Source organism: Lissotriton helveticus, chromosome 9 (genome assembly GCF_964261635.1).
Source record: "Lissotriton helveticus chromosome 9, aLisHel1.1, whole genome shotgun sequence".
Classification (NCBI taxonomy): domain Eukaryota; kingdom Metazoa; phylum Chordata; class Amphibia; order Caudata; family Salamandridae; genus Lissotriton; species Lissotriton helveticus.
The window spans coordinates 817,813,549-817,835,438 of record NC_136070.1 but is presented as its reverse complement, the minus strand read 5'-3'; the positions used below and the strand labels follow the sequence as shown (position 1 = coordinate 817,835,438).

At 48.9% G+C, this 21,890-nt stretch overlaps 1 long non-coding RNA gene across 1 annotated transcript in view; it reads right to left on the bottom strand.

Annotated features, from left to right (window-relative positions):
• Positions 1-904: 904 nt before the first annotated feature.
• Positions 905-21,890, bottom strand: part of LOC144782997 (uncharacterized) — a 242,671-nt gene continuing 221,685 nt past the window's right edge. Inside the window, exon 3 of the long non-coding RNA XR_013601353.1 lies at positions 905-1,108. This is a non-coding gene — a long non-coding RNA (uncharacterized LOC144782997). The remainder of the gene's footprint in view (positions 1,109-21,890) is intronic.

Sequence of the window (21,890 nt, the reverse complement as noted above, 5' to 3'; positions counted from 1 at the left end):
ACAGGAAGTGGTGTCTCTGGAGGATCATGAGCAGAATAGTAGCACATGGTAATGTGCAGCAGCACAGTCCAACACTGCAGGCAGGCTCCGAAAAAAATCCTAAGATGTCCAGCAAGTCCAGTGAGAAGGCAGGCTGGGAGCATCTGTGCAAACTGAAATTCTACGAAAAGGAACTGGACTTACTGATAGCGGAGTGCTGCAACAACCACGAGCAGCTGTATGGGAGGGTATCTCACACTGTCCCAGAGTCGGCCAAAAGAAAAATATGGAGCGAGATTGAGCTGGCATTAATGCCCTGGGTGTGGCTAACAGGTTCCTGGACGATTTAAAGAAAAGGTGGTATGACCTGCGCTCTAGAGCCAAGGAGAGGGTGGCTGCACGGTTGCGTGAAGTCCAGGTGACAGGAGGAGGCCCATCCAATGTTTCTGAACCTTCTGCAGCAGTGGCTATGGTGAAGAGTACCCTGAGAGGAAGTAGTGGTATTTGGGACCCTCGACCGCCCCTTGGTAAGTGTGAAATGTGTACTGTGTCAGCATTTCATCCAAAAGCCTGTTCAACAAATGCATGCCACACACCCACACCCAACTACATCTAGATGCTCGATTTACATGTACCAAAAGTCACAGTTGGTGCAATATAGTAAACGTAGTCAGTGACATAAAAAATAGCAGTTAAGGACTGACATGAGCTTAATAACACAGTACCACCACTGAGATAGTGACTCACGTATTTTTTCTTTATTTTCCTATTTGCAACATAAATACACCTCTAGGAGGAGAGCAAATGGTGGATAAGACTGATGAAGCCCAGGATCAGGGCCAGATGGATGAAGGGCAGGATCAGGGATAAGCAGGTGAGCCAAGTTGCTCTAATGTCCATGCTACTGCTGCACCCATGTCCCCACAGGCTCCAGTGCTTGACTTCCCAGCATCCCAGCAACCAGCATCATCCCAATGCACACCAGTCACCGGGGGCTGGCTGCTGCATCTGACACAGCAGTCAGGTAGGTGGCTGCAAGCTAGGCTGCACATTTCCTCCCATGCTGGAGAAGCCACTCAGGCGGTGGTTGGTGGCCTGGAACAAGCTATGCTGCAGGAAGCTTCAGTGCCTGCAGCAAAAACAGATTAGGCTAATTAACACCAAGCTGAGCCAGGGATTTCTGAACATCACACAACAGATGGATGAGAACCAGGCCAGCATTAAGGAGACAGTTGATCCCCTTACAGGGGCTATTGGGCAGCAGTGCAAAGTTGTCTGAGGAGAGGGGGCGGCAAAGGATAGTTGACTGTATGACCAGGGCAATTGGGAGGCTGGCACAGGCAACCACATAACACACCAAGCACACCCTGGGTCTGCAGATCGAGATGAGCCACTACAGTGGTGACATTGCACGAGGGCTGCAACAGATCGCTGCATGGAGGCTATGCAAATCATATACCACAAAAGTATTAGAGGGTCAAAATCTCAAAGGTGATTACCAGAAACAAGATGCAAATCAAACATATTTGCTAGTGGAGGAGCAACAGAGGCAGCAGACAGTGAGGTGTCCAGCCGCAGTAGTACCTCTGCTGCAGAAACACAAATGCTCCGTAGAAGCAGCAGCCACCAGCCTATAATCCCACCTGCAAGATCCCCCCATGCTGTACGTAGAGGCACAAAATGACTTGTTTGCACCAATGTGCCATACAGTGTGCCCAGTTTATTTTCCTTTGGTGGTGCAGTAACCACATGACAGTTATAGTTTTGTTTTGGTTATGTGGATGCAGATGGACGTGTGGTCCAAGAATATTTTTGCATGCCCTCAAAATAAAGGGAATTTGACATTGTCAAAAACGCATTTCGTTTTGTCATTCGTTGAGGGTAGAGTGTCAATGGGTAGGGTGTACCTTGAAAAATAATGTCTGGCTATGTGATGCCTGAGCTTCCTCCCCTCTGCTGCTGCACGTTTCTCGCTTGACTATTGTGCTGGTGGGCCAGGTTCATCATCCTCTGAGTCAGATTCAGACACCTCCATGGGCTAGCCACCCCTGCAGGCAATGTTGTGGAGTATGGCACAGGTTGCCTCTATTTTGCAGGCAGTCTCAAGCACATACTGCATGGCTCCACCACTCTTGTGAAGGCACCGGGAGCAGGATTTTAAGATGCCATATGTGCGCTCAATCATGGACCCAGTGCGCCTATGTGCCATGTTGTACCGCCTTGCATATGGGTTGTTGGGAGATAGGTACAGTGTAACTATCCATGTCCACAAGGCATAAGCACTGTCACCTGGTGAGAAATATATGATGGTGAGACAATATGCAAGTGCCAATACATCTCACTGTGGACATGAAATGTAAGTACTTAGTAAGTATCCTTCATCTAAGTCACCTCTTTCTAATTTCTGTTATGTGCCACTGTGCCTAAACATGTATGAGTCATGGGTGCTCCCTGAATGTTTGGCCACAGGGTCTGTGATGATGCTGTATGCATTTCAGACAATTTGGATGTTGAGGGAATGTGTGCTTTTTCAATTCCGGAATATGTATTTGATGCGAGATGTGGAAAATATGGGCACATGGGAACCATCTATGCACCCAATGACCTTTGGAAACCTTGCTATTCTGTAGAATTGCATTTTGGAATTTTCTAGTTCCACATTATCAGTAGGCAAGTAGATGTGCTGGTGTATGTGGTGGAGCATGGCATCTAAGAAATTGTGGGAGAAATGTGAAAGTGCACTCTGCGACACCCCTCCAGCCACTGCAACGACGTCTTGGTAACTACCAATGGCCAATCGATAGAGGGAGCACAACACCTGGACATGTGTGGGGATTGCATTGCTGAGCTGGGTTGTGCTTTCTAGTTGTGGCTTTAAGATTTCCATTTTATTTAGGACCACAGTCTACTCAGCCTGTACTGCTCATATATCTCTTCCGCTGTCTTCTCAAACAAGGTAAGCCTGACTCTGAATATCGTCTCCTATCTCCGCCTCCTCTGCTGAACAGCCAGTATCTGCATCCTCCTCGCTATCACATACAGGGCAGTCATTGTTGAAAGGTTTCTGATGCATTCTTGGGCTGGTTTTATAGGTTGGGCCCTGTTACCACCTGTTTTGATTTCATGTTAAATTGCATGGGCAAACGAGAAAAGTTGCGCATGATCGCAAATTGCGAACGGTCTGTGCATTCTGATCAGTGACTCGCTAATTGACAGTCGTTATTTGGGACTCGCTATTTCCGCACACTATTTTTGGGAGTCGGCATTCAGTCGCATCGCAAAAAATGGTTTTGCAAATGACTGTCGTACAATGCGTACAATGATTTTGCATACGCAAATCGATTTGCAAGCGATTTTGCACTCGCAAAATGGTCGAACTTCTGGCCCTAAGAGTATAACAAGTGTTCGCAAAGCACTGCGTAAAAAAAAATCATCTTGCAGTGGTGATACAATAAATGTTGACTACGTATGGATGATACAAAACGGTGCAGTGTGGTGTTTTAGCATTCTTATGGTGCAGCATGGTAGATGAGTGTCCAGAGAATGCACTGCCATGGAGCAGCTAAGTGCCACTACAGAAGAGTGCATTGTGATGACTCAGTATCACTATAATATAGGGCAATGTGCTGGGCTAGTGTCCTTAGCAAAGGTGGCACTTTGATGGGGAAGTGTGCCAAGGAGGTAATGCAGTGGATCTTTGTTCATAGCATGTACAGTGTACTGTGCCCATTCACTATTACACATGTAGGTGGTTAGTGTTCATAGGACACAGTTCGGTTAGGTTGGTATGCATCTCTAGGATGAAGGGCATTGTATGGTTTAGTATGCTTAGAAAGAAATGTATTAAAGTGGACTAGTTTGCATAAGTGTGGCAGAATAGGCGGTTAGCACACCTTAGACGCAGTACAGAATGGTGAGTCACTGATATCAACGCATAGTACTGTCTAGCTACGTAGGAGCAGATTTGCTAAGGTTTTGCATCTGAGTTGCGTCACTTCTATGGTGCAGCCCCGAGGCAAAATCCTTTTTGGCATTTATTAAGCATTACAAAGTAACCCTGGATTGCTTTGTGTGGTTTAGTCAATACAAAGTAATGCAAAGCAGCGTAAAGTGCTGCCTTGCGTTATTTGCGTCTGGGAGGCATTCCATGAGTGGGGCATTGGCTGAACCAGACGTAACGAGGAAAAATCTCTTTATTCCTTCTTGTTATTCCTCTTTCTATGCACTGCATTCTGCAGTTTACACAGAGAGAGGAAAATGTATTTAGGGTTGTTTTTGTGCAGGAAGGTGCCCCTTTCTGCTTTTAACGCAGGGGCCCTTGCACTATGGTGCAATGCTGCTTGCATTGGAGCTAGGAATCCAAAGGTGCGCCATTGCAGAGAGAGAGCTGAAGAGTGTCATATCATAGCGCTTTTCAGCTCTCTCCCATTCATGCAATGCAGAGCAGCAACTTGCCTTGCAGCGCTCTGTTGCATGAATTGTAAGTAAATATTCCCCTCATAGTGGCCCTAAAATACAGTGGTGGATTTGACCCCGTGGGTGCCTGATTAGTGTGGGTAACTAGTGTCCTTTCATGCGGTGTGATGCATCCATGTACCCAGGATGCACAAGTTAATATTCCTAGAAGGGTATTAAAAACACACTCACAGCACCACGTCAAACCTCTCACTGTACAGCACCTATGATATGGGAGAAATATAGTAAAACAATTCCAAATCTGGCACTATGGTGATTCTTTTAAAATATATAACTCTGATGAGATCGCACGCCTATTGTGTTACTAGTGTCATATTGTCATTAACTTCCAACTCACTACAACAACCTGGAGTATGGCTGGATTGTATATCCTACATTTTTGAGCCAGGGGTGGTAGAGAGTTCTTGGTCGCCGCAGCTGCAAAAAGCGCGCCGAAGGCAGCCTGTCAGTACTCTTCCATCAAGGCGCTGAGAGCAGCATGACTCACTGCTGCCAGGTAAGAAGGTAACAGGATCTGGGCAGAGCAGCAGCAGACTGATCAGACAGGATGTAAGTGATGCCACTGCCCAAGGCAGCGCACTGAGTGGGGGATGTTCCACGTTTGGAGCGTTCCATCTGTCTGTGGTGGGGGTGTACAGGAACAAAGGCAGCTCAGGTGTCTAGTGGAAATTAAAAAGAAAGAGGGGGAAGTCTAGGGGTTGAACACCCTGGGTTCACATCTGCTCCAATATATGCACCTTGCTTCTCGCACAAGAGTATACTCGATTTGTATTGTTCTTGTTGGGGCGTTGGTGGGCGGTGAGCAGAGGGAGTGTGGGTGGGTATGTATTTATTAATTGCTAAGGTTTGAATAATTCCATTGTTCAGACATCGTCCTTTAGCACTAATCTACCACACGCAAGACAACACCGCAAACTGGGACTGGATCACATGTGGGCGGCATTGTAAGTGCTAGTTTAAGTCACGGCCTATCCCATGGGCTTGGAAAAGAGGAGCAGTGGTATGTTGCCAGCATTTGCCATAGTGAAGGCTTAATTTGTGCTAGATCTTTAGTGGGATGCACTGCATCTGTCTGGAAATTACCAAAAAGAACGAAAACAACATACTTACAAAACTCAAAAACACAACACAACAAGCAACAGTACTGGTAGAACAAAAGACAATACAACATCCACAACAGAATATTACCTAACATGACAGCACAATCACAATACAATGACAGTACAATGCATTAACACCACAACGGTAACACAATAATGCAACACAAATCAAAACATCAACACAACATGGCACTAACACAAGACAAAGAAATACAATACACCCACGGCTCAATATCACAAAACAATAGTGCTCTAAACCAAAAACACAAAGCCACAACACAACCATTAAACACCACATAAAACACAACAAAGACACAAACAGAGCTGTTCAGTTGTGTTACTATGTTGTGTTATTTTGCAATGTTAATTTGCATTGTTATGTTGTATTCCAGTAATTGTGTTTTTGTATTGCTTTGGTGAGTTATTGTATTTTTTGTGTGTGTTGCGTCCTACTGCATATTTGTTGGGTCGTATTTTGGATTTGTTGTATTGTTTTGTAGATGTGCTGTGTTGGTGCATTGTTCTGTTACACTGCAGTGGTGTTATTGTGGGAGCTGTGTTGTTTTTATGATGTTGTATATACCCTAATGGCAGTCTGTGCGCTAAAACATGGACATACATTCTTGTCACATATTACTAAAGCTACAATCCGCATGATACATTGGTAAAACGTGTTTGCGCCAAGCAGTGCCCTCTTGAGCACCGCACCAAGGGGAAGATTTATGTCCGAGTTGCGCCACGTTTACGCCGCCGTTGTGTCACGCAACGGCGCGGAAACGTGGCGCATCCCTGCGATCTAGGCAGATGCGTCACGTTGTAAAGCCCTGCGCCACATGAACCCTGCGTCAGGTTTCATGTGGGCGTTCTGTCGCAGGGTGGGCGTTCCCTCGTAGGAAAGCCCCGTAAAACTGACGCAGTGAAATCTACAAGATTTCACTGAGTCAGTTTTACGACACTGCTGGGTGAAATCCTTACGCCTGCTTGAAGCAGGCGTAAGGAGTGACGCACCACTTTATGTATGGGTGGCCTCTGTACATTGCAGGAGTTGCGTCGCACTTGCGACGCTACTCCAGCAATGCGCCGCCCTTACACCACAAGATGCGTCACGCATCTGCCCTTCCTTGCACCATGGTGCGCCGCATTGTAAATGCGTCGCATCTGTGGTGCCGCAAGGAGGGAATTGCGTGACGCATCAGTTCTGGCGCATCCCTGCTGATTTGCAGAGATGCGCCAGAACTCATAAATCTGCCCCCAAGTACATGGGCAAAAATGTTTTGTGATCCGGCCTAGAATTCGAAATCCTCACTGTACGCACCCCCTGCTCTCCAGTACTAAGGTGTAAAAGCGGCCTTTACTGTGGATTGCGAACACCCAATTTACTGGCTCTTTCAGTACCGTGATGTACCTCCATTCTGCAGCACCTGTGTGCACTTCCAGTGCTGAGACCACCAAGGCAACAAACCCTGGAACGCCTTCAGTACTCCCAGTATTGGGAGTGGGGCCTGCTCGCGCTCTAACACCTCACCTCGGGCGCCTGACGCACCCTCACGCAGCACGCACCGGCACGCGCTCACTGCTCTTGCATGGCATCTCTGTCCTCAAACACCCACCGTCGCGCGAGGCCTCCAGTGAGACACCGCTACCGCCGCACCCCTGCTGCCTTATTAACGGCCCAGCTGTAAAGCCCACCACTAGACAAAAGCGACACCCTAAACTGCACTAGTATTTCCCAACAAATGGATAGCCTACCGCGTGAGGAGCGCAGGTGCATCGGAGGATGCAAATACAAGTAAATGAAGATTTAAATTAAGTCAGACGTTATGGAAATATTCAGCGCCGCGTGAGGTGAAAGGGGAGTGGGAACGGGACGGGAAATGGGAGGTCGAGATGGGGACCTGAGGTCTTGAATCCGTGGACAGAAGATGCCCTCTCATGGCTTGGTAATGGGGGCAGTAGATTTATGTCTTCCTTCAGGCGGGTTCTAATCCATCCAGGGCTTTCATATTCCAAATACTTATTTTTCTGCGAAACGAGAGTGACGGCATCGCGGATGGTGGGCGTGGCATGGCGGTGGGCACCGCGCCCGGGCCTGGCACAGTTGAAGGCAGGGTGCTCTATTACATGACGTTGCAACATCCCATACTACACATCTGCAGGAGTTAAGCTGAGGTGTCCCCGTGTTTACAAGGGACCGGGTCGATCGATCGCCACTATTTAGGATATATGTTTTCAAAAACGTGTTTAAAGGCAGTTCAGAAGAGAAAATAATTAATGTTTCTAATACCTGAGGGCTAGATACAGCAGACCAGAACATTACGGCCTAATAAACACAGGCAGGGTCGCAGGCTGTCAGTTTTTTACATACTGCCTGCTTGGCTATCCCCCCACCTTTAATATGGGGAAGGTCTGCCTCAAGGATATGTTTGAGGTAGGATCCTACTGCGACCCCCGCGAACTGCTGAAATGCAGGGCTGAGAATCAGGGCCGGCTGCCTTTAGCGCTGAAGGCGCCCAGTGCGACAATGTTTGTTAGCGCCACCAATGACTTCCTTCTCCATGGATTCCCTCAATACCATCCTTTAACAAGCATTTACAATGCAACGGTTTCGCCTTTGGAGAAGTTAGAGCTATTGGCATTGTAAAAGACAAAATTTGTATTTATGTGTTGGTTTTGAAAACAGATAAATAAATGGCATTGTCATTTACATTGCCAATAGCTTAATCTCTCGCAAATGTGAGAACTATTGTACCCTACGGACGAGCTCAGCAGACAGCAATTACTACCAGACACACACACACACCCAGAGCCACACACACACACCCAGAGCCAGCCCCACACCCAGAGCCAGCCACACACACCCAGTGCAAGTCACACCCAGAGCCACACACACACACACACCCAGAGCCCCACACACACACAACCAGAGCAGTCACATACACACACCCATTGGAGCAGTCACACACACACACACACTGGAGCAGTCACACACACACACACTGGAGCAGTCACATACACACACACACTGGCGCAGTCACATACACACACACACACACTCTGGAGCAGTCACATACACACACACACACACTCTGGAGCTGTCACATACACACATACTCTGGAGCAGTCACATACACACACACCCTGGAGCAGTCACATACACACACACCCAGGAGCAGACACACACACACTCTGGAGCAGTCACACACACACACACTGGAGCAGTCACATACACACACACACTGGAGCGGTCACATACACACACACACACACACTCTGGAGCAGTCACATACACACATACACACACACACTCTGGAGCAGTCACATACACACACACACACTCTGGAGCTGTCACATACACACACACACTCTGGAGCTGTCACATACACACACACACACTCTGGAGCAGTCACATACACACACACACACTCTGGAGCAGTCACATACACACACACCCTGGAACAGTCACACACACACACCCAGAAGCAGTCACACACACACACACTGGAGTAGTCACACACGCACACACTCTGGAGCAGTGCGCACATGCGCGGCTCTTAACCATATGTCAGACAGCAGGCGGCAGCTTGTCATGCACCCCCCCATCCCCGCACAGCGCGCCCCTCCAGTAACCCACCGAGCTAATGAAGGTCAGTGGAGTGACGCTGACCGCCCCTCGTTACCACATTGTAAAGTTGTATCCGGCCATGGGCAGCACTGTTAATTAAACGCATTTGTCTTGAAATAGCTAAAAACATAGCCTTTACAATCCGAGCTGCTTGTTACCATATCTGGTGTAATACTGCAAAAGGCTGCGGTGTGTACACTTGCAAGCCGGTCTGTCTGCTGTGATCGCCGAGACAGCCGCATCGGGCCGTTCAGCGAAGCATAAAGTCAAATCTGACTAGGCCACTCGTTCTCTACTATAAATAAGGTCACCTCCAGCACTGGGATGGGAGGGCCGTGAACAGAAGGCGGTCTCGCTGCGCAGACATCTGCAGCCTGCTCCTGACCCACAAGCAACCAGCAGGGTCTATTCTACTGAAAGCGCACAGATACAGAAAACTGTACACAGCGTTTGGGGTAATTCGTTCACATTACATGTGGGAGCAACCTCATAAGAGCCAATTCTTCAATAAATACTACTGTGAACCCAAGCAGGCAGTAGGCAGAGCAGGAGATGTACCGATACCATTAATTTTCCATGCAGTTTCTTCGGTAGGGGGCGGGGTGTTCTGAAATGTAATAATGAGTATATCAAGGTATGCACAATTTCCATACATTATTAAAGCTCAATCACCTATTCAGCAAATTACAAATACATTTTACCCGTGCGCAGTACAGCGGAAGTAAAATTAATGTACACATGACATGAGGATTTTAACAATCGATGACAATGAAATAACAAGCAACTAGTTAAATACGGACTGGACTGTAGAATTAACACTGGCATCAATTGCCTGCATGCCCGGAAATGGCGTGATTGCCACTTTTTTTAATGGGTACCGGATTGTCAGTGATTCGGGGGGGGGGCATTTCAGTGCCACACAGAGGAATGGGAAGCATATTTTAGTTACACAAAGAGGGATGGGCATAACAGGTCACAGCAACAGTGCGAAAGGAACTCACCAATTTCTCCGGTTTAAAAGAGGGCTCAGAATGGAATATATGTGTCAACACAGGGATGAGCGGGGAAGAGATGGGAGTGGCATAACAAGGTGACACCAAAGGGTAAGTTAGAAATACACCTATGGAGATGCATTCGGCACACATGAATGGATAGGGCGAGCATACTACACACGGCTGGGAAGGGCATGTAATCGTAACTGAAGGAGAGATGGGAAGGTCATGTCACTAGGACACACACATGAATGGAGAGGACATATATGACGCACCTGGACTGTAAGGGAAAGTTGTCCTGACACACAGATATGATAAAGACATATACCATGAGCACACAAACGGGAAGCACATACAAATCACATGATGGTGAGAGACAGGGATATGGAGGTCATTTTACAAGGGCGCACAGATAAATGGGGAGGGCATATTGTTACAGAGAGGGATTGGTGTATTATGTCCCAGGGAAACAAACGCATGGTGTGGGGACCTGAAGGGCAAACCACGGTGACCTAGAGAGGGATGATACTGTCACCTCGACACATGGGACGCGCAGCGCACCTGTCACTAGATCTCTCTTCCCTCCCCCATGCAACCATCAGAGGTCTCCGTAAAAGCCCGGCCTGCTGCCGCACGCGGAGGACTTTTATGTCCAAGAGGAAGCATGGAAAACGCTGAAAAGATGCACTTTGCCCAGACACACGCAAGAGCAGACGGACTAACCCCGTTTTTGAAGCCCAGCATGTAGCCGGGGTCGCCCGGCTTCAGCAATAGCCATTCTTACCTTTACTGCAAAGCCGTGGAGCTGCGAACGGGAGAAGAGCGACAGCAGGTCGAGAGGGGTGGGACTTCCGGAGGGCCGAATGACAGTGCGCGGAGAGATGGGCGGGTCCTCTGGGTCTCCAAGTGACGCGAGTAGAATAGGGCGGGACTCGCCTTACAGCTTGTAATCCATACAAGAGGCGGCCATGTTGGCGGTAAAAGCGGCACACTCGCGGTTTTAGTACACCTAACATGGCATTCACGCGAATGGCACCAGTTTGCGATATTCGGCATTTATGTAATTCATGACACGATACGCTTGCTCTTCGCCGCTCGACACCTCTTTTTATACACAATTATCGTGATTAAAAAGGGGTTTGCTCTTCAACGATCAGTCCTTTCTCCTCCTAAAGAAAGTATGTAGAATGGTAATTTCCCACCTGAGCAAAGAAAGATTGATCTTGAAAGCGTCCCCCTAGGGGAGACGTCCCCACAGTGCACACCTTGTTCTCCAGATGAGTGGTGTGATCCCATTCACGCCCACCGCCGCATGACGTAGGGAAAGGGGTGGGATGAGTAAAAATCGCGGGAACGCCCCCGAATCTGGTCCGGCCTTGACGGACAGATCCGGCTTCCAATGGCTAGCCTCCATTTATGGAGCTAGCCAATGGGAGCCGGGGGACGTTCCCATATCCCATATAGTAAACATTAGATTTCGCCTGCGCGAACTGCTTGCACAGTAACGCCAGGTCGAAACCTAAAAACGCCCCTCAAGTCTCCATAACCCTTCTCTTTGATGTGCCTTTCTTTTGTTTTGTAGCGCCACTCATACCAGTGGAGGATGTCAGAGTACTTTATATCACACACAGAGACAATGAATAATGCGTCTATGGGAAATGTTACATAAGACAGAATACTACATGGTGTAGGAGTCATATGCCATGCATACTGGTAAGCAGTATAATTTAAGAGTGCTTGGTCTGGAAAAGAAACTAAAGGTGCCACAGTGGTTGGCTTTACTAATAACAATTGATTTCTATCTAAATTAACCCTTTTTACAACATTAGGATAACGAAAGACTGGGGAAAAAAATCATATAGGGGGATATTATCAAGAAGTGGCGATTATTATCGCTAACCGCCGTTAGCGTGACTTTTTATCGCCGTATACAGCTGGAAATTATCGCCGTGTTAGTGGCGTATTAACAACACGCCGCTAACAGGTGATAGTTTCACTTACCGGCTGAAATATCCGGTGATAAAATTAGCAGGACAGCAATAAAAATCCTCGCGCTAACATTAAAAAAATGGTGATATGCTCATTAGCGATAAAAAAACGCACTGTTAGGCAGCCCAACATGAGGGATTTTTCCCTCTAAGTTAAAAAATAGCTTAACAGTCCACCTCCCATAGAAAAGATGCCCCAAAAAAAGTGTAATGCAGATTGGAGCAGCCCGGGCCAAGTGCAGCACACATCAACAACCCCCTCAAACCACCCAACAACCAGGACGACCAGGATGAGAGCCTGGATGCCCCGCTGGACCTGCGTCTTAAGCCTGAATGCCTCCCTGGACCTGTGTCTGGAGCCTAGGTGCCTCCCTAGACCTACGTCTGGAGCCTGGATGCCCCGCTGGACCTGCGTCGGGAGCCTGGATGCCTCGCTGGGCCTGAGTCTTGAGCCTGGATGCCTCCCTGGACCTGCGTCTGGCATCTGGATGCCCCGCTGGACCTGCGTCTAGAGCCTGGATGCCTCTCTGGACCTGCGTTTTGAGCCTGGATGCCTCACTGGACCAGCGTCTGGAGCCTGGATGCCTCGCTGGACCTGCGTCTGGAGCCTGGAGTGGGATGTGGAGGAGCTGTGGAGTCGATGAGCTGTGGCGGGAGACATTGATGTACAACGATCGCCAGTACCTGGTGGTGAAGTCTGGCAGGTCGCATGGAGCCACTTAGCTGACCTGTGTGAGAACACCGCCTTACGACCCTTGGAGCAGTTAATGGTAGAGGCACTCCTGCGCACTAATGTAGTGAGGTCCGCATCACATATTACAATCCACCACTACACCGGGGTGCACGGAGGGGATTTCCAATGTTGTGTGCCGCCTCCCTGCATCACAGGCCGGATGATGTTGGGCTGGCCGTAGGCTGAGGAGCCTGAGGTCCCTGTGCTACAGTAAATTTGTGTGGCATGAGCACTGCGCTATCAATGCTGAGGGGACCCTGCTGCATCAACTGCATCGGAGATCCACCAGCATACTAGGCAGCGACTGCTGTACCCAGCTGAGTGAAATCACAACTGGCTGAGGCTCCTGCTGGCTGAGTTACAGATTTGGAGAGAGTGCAGTGGATTGTGCCACAGTTTCAATGTCCAGTTAAGGTGAAGGTGGAACGCGTAGCGCAAGAGGGCCGGGAGTTGAATCGTTCATGCCTAACACACGTAGATGACATAGCTCCAGTGGAGGCTCTTCCGCTATGGCAGAAGAGCATTGCCCCACCGCCTCAAGCAGTGCAGAAGAGGAACAATCATCACATGATAATAACTCAATCAATTATTCAATCAGGGGAATTGTAAGCGCGCTACTCACCCGTGAGAGTATCAAGGCACTGAGGGGGGGCGCAGTACTGTTAGCCGAAGAGCCAGGTCTTCAGGGTCTTCCTGAAGGTGTTCAGGGAGGAGGCGTGTCTGATGTCTGCTGGCAGCTCATTCCAGGTCTTGGATGCAATGTTGAAGAAGGATCTGCCACCTGCTCTGGCTCTGTGGATGCGCAGGGTTTCAGCCAGTGCGAGTTTGGAAGATCGGATGTCTCTTTTGGCACGTGGAAGTTGATTCTGTCGCTGAGGTATTTGGGTCCATTGTTGTGTAGGCCTTTGTCGGCGTGAGTGAGGATTTTGAAGGTGACTCTTTTCTCCACGGGGAGCCAGTGGAGTCTCCGTAGGTGTTGGCTGATTTGTTCATGCCAGGGGATGCTGAGGATGAGTCTGGCGGCTGTGTTCTGTAGTGTCTGGAGTTTGCCCAGTACGGACTTGTAAATGCCGGCGTAGTATGCGTTTCATTAGTCCAGTCTGCTGGTGATGAGTGCATGGGTGACTGTCTTCCTTGACTCCGGGGGGCTCCATTTGAAGGTCTTGCGGAGGATGCAGAGGGTGTTGAAGCAGCTGGTGGTGACAGTATAGACCTGTTGGTGAGGGATTAGTCGTATACAATGCCGAGGTTTTTGGCGTGGTCCGAGGGGATATGTGGACTTCGGAGGTCGGCGGACTCCAGTTGCTGTCCCATGCTGAACGGGTGGTTCCAAGGACGAGGACAACTGTCTTTTTGGCATTGAGCAACAGGCAGCTGTTGGTCATCCAGACTTCAATGCAATGCATTCCTTTCTGGAAGTTGAGTCTGGTGATGGTGGGGTCTTTGGTGAGGGAGAGTATGAGCTGGGTGTCATCAGCGTAAGATACGATGTTGAGGTTGAATTGTCAGACGAAAGCGGCAAGCGGGGCCATGTAGATGTTGAAGAGGTCTGGCTCAGAGATGACCCCTGTGGGACTCCGCAGGTGATTTACATGGGATCGGAGAGGAAGGGTGGCAGTCTGATCCTTTGGCTTCTTCCGGTGAGGAGTGATCGGATCCAGTCTAGGGCTGTTCCTTGTATGCCGGCGTCGTTTAGTCTGGCAACTAGTGTGCGGTGGGATACAGTGTCGAAGGCCGCTGAACGGTTGAGTAGGATGAGGGCTGCAGAGTGACCTTGGTCCAGGAGGGTGCAGATGTCGTCTGTGGCGGCGAGTAGAGCGATCTTGGTGCTGTGGTAGATGTGAGGAGGACAGGGGTCGGTGGGCCCCCCGTTTGGATCGTTGGAATCCAATGTTTCCTACATGAGTATTAGTTAGTGTGTTGTCTAAACGGTCGACATGTTTCTCGCGTATCTGTCACCGACCATTAGATGTGATGTAAACTGTAAATTAATTACTTTTCTAACTGACAACCCACTAGTACATTGTTGAGTTTAACTCCTTCATGGTGATGTATAACGTTATTAGTGATTTGATCTGATTGCAAAGCTGGCGCCATTACCATGACGCTCACCCAATGGCTAAAACCCTTTTTATAAAAATTCCCTCCATACCCAGTCATACTTTATGGAAGTCTGAACCCGATGTACAGTCTGCCGGGTACTGTTGGTGCCTGGATACTTGCCACATTAGGTGAGTCCGGTGGTCCGACCACCCACCACATTGCTGTTGTTATTGTTGTGTTTCTCCACAGGGGCATGCATTCCACCTTGCTCACTGAGGAATAGTATTCACACTGGTTTTAATTGGTTTTAAACCCATATGCTAGCAGCACTTTTGTCTAGCATGACGCATGGAATGTACTAGGTCACCGATTCTTTTTGTTTGTAACCATATACCTGTTGTGACATGCTTTTTTTGTCTCCCATTCAGGCAGATTCAGCGCAACACAGGTACATTACCACATGAAGCACATTTCCTTTTTTTGAGGTTTTTAGAATAGTACACCAGATACCAAGGTAGATTCTGAATACGTAGACAGTCATCACCAAAAGATATTTTTCTTTACTGATGTCCTGAAGAATCGCGAGTCACTGTACAACACGCGAGAAACATGTCAACCGTTTAGACAACACACTAACTGATACTCATGTAGTAAACATTGGATTCCAACGGGTACCGGCTAGTTTTTCATTTTAATTAAAGCAGGTGACCCTCAGAATAAACTTGATACTGGTACTCCCAGCTTTATTTTAATTCACATACACGTCTACGCTCTACTGGCCCCACACCCACACTTCACCTGACGGCAGTTGGATAAAAGATCTCCGCTAAAGTGCCCCTCTATGAGGTGGCGCCCGTTGGGTATTGCACCGCAGCCCCAATGAGGAGCAGCCCAGATGATGAAGCATGACACCTGAAAGGGTGTGTGAGGGCATTACATCCAACAAAATGGATGCCCAACTGTAGGACTCACTGAGACCAACAGTATCCAGGCACTAGTGTGACACGTACATTCGCCCATCTGAGGAACAGCCCAGCCTTCTTTGTAGTACTTACGACTTAAGGGCACACGCTGAAGTTGGACCTACCACTCTTGACGAGTAGAAATCGCCCTTCCAAACTCTCCCCCTTGTTGTAAACAGCCCCCGATTGGATGCCTTTCATGGTCGAGCCTGTGTATTCAGTTGTGACCGGCATCCAGGTGGAGATGGTGCGCTGGCTGGTGTGTTGGGGGGAGGGGGGCGGGGGGACTGCTGTGGCATCTGGTGGATGGTCAGGGAACTTGTTGCAGAGTTTTATTACCTTGAGGTGGAAGTAGGTTCCACGCTTATCGCAGAGGTCTTGGGACGGGGTGATGTCTGTGGCTTTGCTGTGTGGGTTGGTGAATTCATGAATGACCTTGAAGAGTTGCTTGTAGTTGGTGGAGTTGTTGAGGATTTGGTTGTGGTAGTCCGTCATGGCATCCTTGTAGGTGGTGTAGATTTCGGGTGTCTTGGTGTTTCTTCAGTGCTTCTCCAGGCATCTGCAGGTGCGTCTTGCTTTTTGGAGATCAGTGGTGAGCCAAGTGACTTTCCTGGGGCACTGTTTGTCGGACTTGCATAGTGGGGCAAGCTTGTATGTGCAGTTGGAGATCTCTGTGTGGAGTTATCTGGCTGTGATGCTGGTGTTGGATGTGTTGGGAGGCCAGGGTGGTGGTTAAGGTATGGCGGCAATGTAGGCAGGAGAACTGGCTGTGGGTCGTGTTTCGCAAGGCCTATTGTCAGTCTCTGAGTTTTCCGTGGTTGAGTACATGGAGGGTGGCTGAGCTGTAGCATTGCCTGGCTCTAGATTCAGGGTCCCTGGCGCTGGTCGCGGTCAGGTCACGGACAGACGCAGATGGGCTTGGCTTAGGCGCACCTTCTGCGTGGAACTTACTTCCAACTCAAGATAAAAAAACTCTGCAACAACTTCACTGACCATCCACAAGACGCCACAGCCGGCTCCTCGCCCCCCCTGACCAGCCAGCCCACCATCTCCACCTGGGCGCCGGTCACAACCGAATACACTGCCTAGACCATGAAAGGCATCCTCTCAGGGCCCCCACCGACCCCTGCCCTCTACACATCTACCACAGCACCGAGATCGCTCTACTCGCCACCACAGACGACATCCGCACCCTCTAGACCAAGGCCACTCCAAATCCCTCATCCTACTCAACTTGTCATCGGCCTTCAACACTCTCTCCCACCGCACATTAGTCGCCGGACTACACAACGCCGGCATACAAGGAACAGCCCTAGACTGGATGCGATCATTCCTCACCGGAAGAAACCAAAGGATCAGACAGCCACCCTTCCTCTCCGATCTCACGTAAATCACCTGCGGAGTCCCACAGGGGTCATCTCTAAGCCAGACCCTCTTCAACATCTACATGGCCCCCCTCGCCACCATCGTCCGACAACAAGGCCTCAACATCGTATCCTACGCTGATGACACCCAGCTCATCCTCTCCCTCACCAAAGACCCTATCATCGCCAGACTCAACTTCGAGAAAGGAATGCATGGCGTCAAAGTCTGGATAACCAACAGCTGTCTGTAGCTCAACGCCGAGAAGACAGTTGTCCTCGTCCTTGGAACCACCCCTTCCGCATGGGACAACAACTGGTGTCCGCTGCCCTCGGAAGCCCACCTACCCCCCTCGGACCACACCAAAAACCTCGGCATCATACTTGACTCATCCCTCACCATGAACTGACAGGTCTACTGTAGCGATCACGATGGGTGCACGGAAGGGTAGGGGCTTGACAGCTTGTGTCCTTTCCGTCAGGCGGGGTCAAACCCTCAAACCTCCACCAGAGGGAGCCTGGCGTACGCGGAACTACATCACCCAGAGGCGTCGTGAGTAGGACTCGGAAGTCCAATGTCTACAAAGCCCATCCGAGGTTACCGATCTGGGCTTGTCAATCCGGATCCGTGTGAGATCAAGTGCAGAAGCCGGCGTGAGCTCTCTCAAGCTTTTCCAGGTATTTTCCAGTGATCGATAGAAAAGAGGGTGGGCGCTGTTCCCCTGCCTCCGTCCCTACGGCCCCTTCCTTGGCAGCCCAAAGAGCTGCAATCACAGATTGTTCTACCGCTTCCAGTTACTTTTGTTTTAGTACCCGCAATTGTGAGACGGGTGGTCCCGAGACTCCGTGACGTTTGTGAGACCCGCGCAGGAGCGCGTTTGCCGTCTCCGTCACAAGAGTGTTCTTTTGGGAAGTTATTCTTTAATCTATATTTTTACCTGAAACCTTGCCTTGGATCCTTTAGTACTGGTACCGGTACACGCTGTACAGTTTCTAGGAGTTTCCTCAAACACGGATGACGTGTTGCTTACCTTACCTTGCTGATTTTGCATTCTTATGATTTCCTTGCTGATTTTGAAGCTCATTTTGTTTTGCCTTGCTGATTTTGGGATTGTCATTTTGAAGCCTTACTGACTAACTCAAGTCTTCCGGATCAGATAAGAGAGATATATTATCTGCTTTACAGAAACTGCCACACATGTTAGTATGTACATGAATGCATGTTTATTCATCAGGCCCCTGTGTACTTAATGGGTCCCTAACCAAAGGTTTCTTGTCATTTTCTTATCTGTAGTGCCTCTGGGGGTTCTTAGTATCCAGCGTGAGTGCAGGTGGATGAAAACCGAACTTAATTCCAGAAGGCTCTCTTTGGCAGAGTTTATTATTTTATCCACTTCCCTTTTCCCTGGGGGGCATAGATACATAGCGGTGTTTTGTTTCACTCTGTGTATTGTGCGTCCTGGAGAAGAAGGGGGGATCACTTCTATCCATCGTTCCTGTTGACATCTCTCAGAGGTTAGTGGTTCTATGTAGTAGCCATTGACATCGTGACAGATTGACAAGCCCACGATTTCGTTCAGCCCGAGCGATGGATACAAATACGGTGTTGGCTTCGTTGCTGGAAAGTCTGTCTGCACTTCAGCGGGAAGTACATGCCACACGTCAGGAGAACCATGATTTAAGAACTGAAGTAGGTTCACTGAGAAGAGAGGTAGCGGGCATTGTTAGAAAAGGGAAGAGTTATATAAGAGAAGGTACGCTCCCCCCTCCTACACATACCCCGGACGGGGCATCTCTAGGGGGTGGGTTCTTTACTCCCCAAACCTCCATTCCTCCCTCTCCAGGTCCTATTCCCACAGTCCACGTTATTCAAAACCCTGGGATACCTCTAGCCCCTCCCGAACGCTTCTATGGGGACACCAAGAAATTTGAAACGTTCCTCAACCAGTGTAGACTCCATTTCCTTTGCAAACCTACCGTATTTGTGGATGATGCATCAAAGACCTCGTTCATGATGTCGTATATGGGGGGCAATGCGGCCAGTTGGACGATTCCTCTGATGGAACGGAACGATCCAGTACTACACAACTTCCAAGACTTCTGTATTGAAATGAGGAAACTGTTCGACCGGAAAACGCATATGCTGTCCCTCGACCGTGAACTGATCACTCTCCGTCAAGGGTCGCAAGATTTATTAACTTACATTACCACCTTTAATCGTCTGGTCGTGGAAACAGAATGGCCTCCAGAGAAGCGAACCACTCTTTTCTACCAAGGACTACGTGGGGAATTGAAGGATGTTCTCTCGCAAGTGGTTCAGTTACCCAAGACGTGTGAAGACATGATAGATCTTGCTGTTCAGCTTGACCACAGAGTACAAGACAGGAAAGGAGATAAGACTCGAGGAGAAGTGCGTTCCTACTTCCCGAGATCTCGTCCCCCTCCCGAGGATTCATCCAAGACCGGGACGGGGTCCGAGCCCATGCAGATAGGGGGAGTTCGGGGCCCTCTTACCCCTGAAGAAAGAGAGAAAAGACGCCAACAAAAGCTGTGTCATTACTGCGGAAAAGGCGGCCAATTCATTAGGGAATGTCGAGCTAGAGGCAAAACGTCTAACCCTGGTATGGGTCCCCGAAGACAAATAGCAGTAACACAAGAGTCGGAAAACTGAAGGGCCCAAGTATGGACGGGGTCTCCGTCTTGGGTTCAGAAGAAGAAGAAAGGATCCCATTGTACTTAGCCAACACGCTTCAATCTTCAGTGGCCCACATGAACATCAATGTCTCTCTGTGGATTACTACTGTTAACTCTCTTACTGTGTCTGCCTTATTGGACTCCGGCGCCACAGGGAATTTCATAGATCAACAGTATGCCTGGAAGATCAGTGTTCCCTATGAGAAGAAGAAAATCCCCGGTCCTGTTAGATTTCACACTGTACCACTAACCATGTACATCGGCGAGAATCATTACGAGACAATCCAATTCGATATCATTGATGCTCCCCAGTTCCGCCTGATTCTTGGTATGCCATGGTTAACTTTACATGATCCAGTCATTAAATGGACAGAACGAACCGTGTCTCTAACATCACCTTTCTGTAGAGAACATTGCAGCCCTCCATCTTCTAACGTGGAAACCACTCATGAAACCCAGGCAACTCTTCTCGCCCAGGGACGCACAGAAGGAAGGTACTGCTGTGCCACCGCTCTTCCAGGAGTCTATTCTGAATATCAGGATGTCTTTGACAAACAAAAATCAACTCAGCTTCCACCACACCGAACCTACGACTGTCGTATTGATCTTGTTCCAGGGGCGGATATTCCCTGCAGCCGAGTGTACGCCCTCACTGAGCCAGAAACACGTTACCTGAAGACGTATTTGGAGGAAAATCTTGCCTCTGGGTTTATTCGTCATTCCACATCCCCTGCCTCATCTCCGCTCTTCTTTATATCGAAAAAGGATTGTGATGAACTCCGAACGTGTATCGACTACCGGACTATAAATAAGGTGACTATAAAAAACAGATACCCTTTGCCCCTCATACCAGTACTTTTGGATCAGCTGCGAGGGGCACATGTTTTCCCTAAATTGGACCTCCGTGGAGCCTATCACCTGGTACGAGTAAAACCAGGTGATGAGTGGAAAACCGCCTTCCGAACAAAGTTCGGCTTATATGAATACCAAGTAATGCCTTTCGGGCTATGTAACGCCACTGCCGCCTTCCAGTACTTCATGGATGAAGTACTGCGAGGACTACTGGAAACCATCTGTATCGTATATATCGATGACATTCTGGTATATTCCCGCAACCCACAAGAACACGTTTGCCACGTTAAGACGGTCCTGGATCGACTTCGTGTACATTCCCTCTTTGCCAAATTAGACAAATGCCTGTTTAATGTCAATAAAGTAGCTTTTTTGAGATACGTCATCAATGCCCAGGGATTCCAAATGGACATGAGCAAGGTAGAAGCCATAACCCAGTGGAAAGCACCCAGCCAAGTCAAATCCGTGCCGAGCTTTTTGGGGTTTGCTAATTATTACCGGCGCTTCATTAAAGACTTTTCTCGCATCATCACCCCCATATCCAGACTGTGTAGAAAGAATGTACCGTTTGAATGGACTCAGGAGGCTAATCAAGCTTTTGAAACATTAAAGACACGTTTCACTCAAGCTCCCATCCTGCGTCATCCGGATCCCAATTTGCCTTTTGTGGTGGAGACAGACGCCTCACAATTTGCGCTAGGTGGGGTATTGTCCCAACGTCATCCAGACACAGGACAACTACATCCGGTGGCTTTCTATTCCAAAAAACGTACACCGTGCGAGGTGAACTATTCTATCACAGACAAGGAACTACTGGCCATTAAACGAGCATGTGAAGAATGGAGGCATCATTTGTTGGGTGCCCTCCATACGGTAGAGATGTACACGGATCATAGAAATCTCTTATTTCTCAAAACAGCAAGAGCATTGACACCAAGGCAACTACGGTGGTCGCTCTTTTTCTCGGATTACGACTTTATCATCAAGTTCAGACTAGGACCCCAAAACGGCAAGGCTGATGCCTTATCACGCAGGGTCGACCTGATGGACATTTCTCCGGAAACCGATACAGACCCTCCAGCCATCCT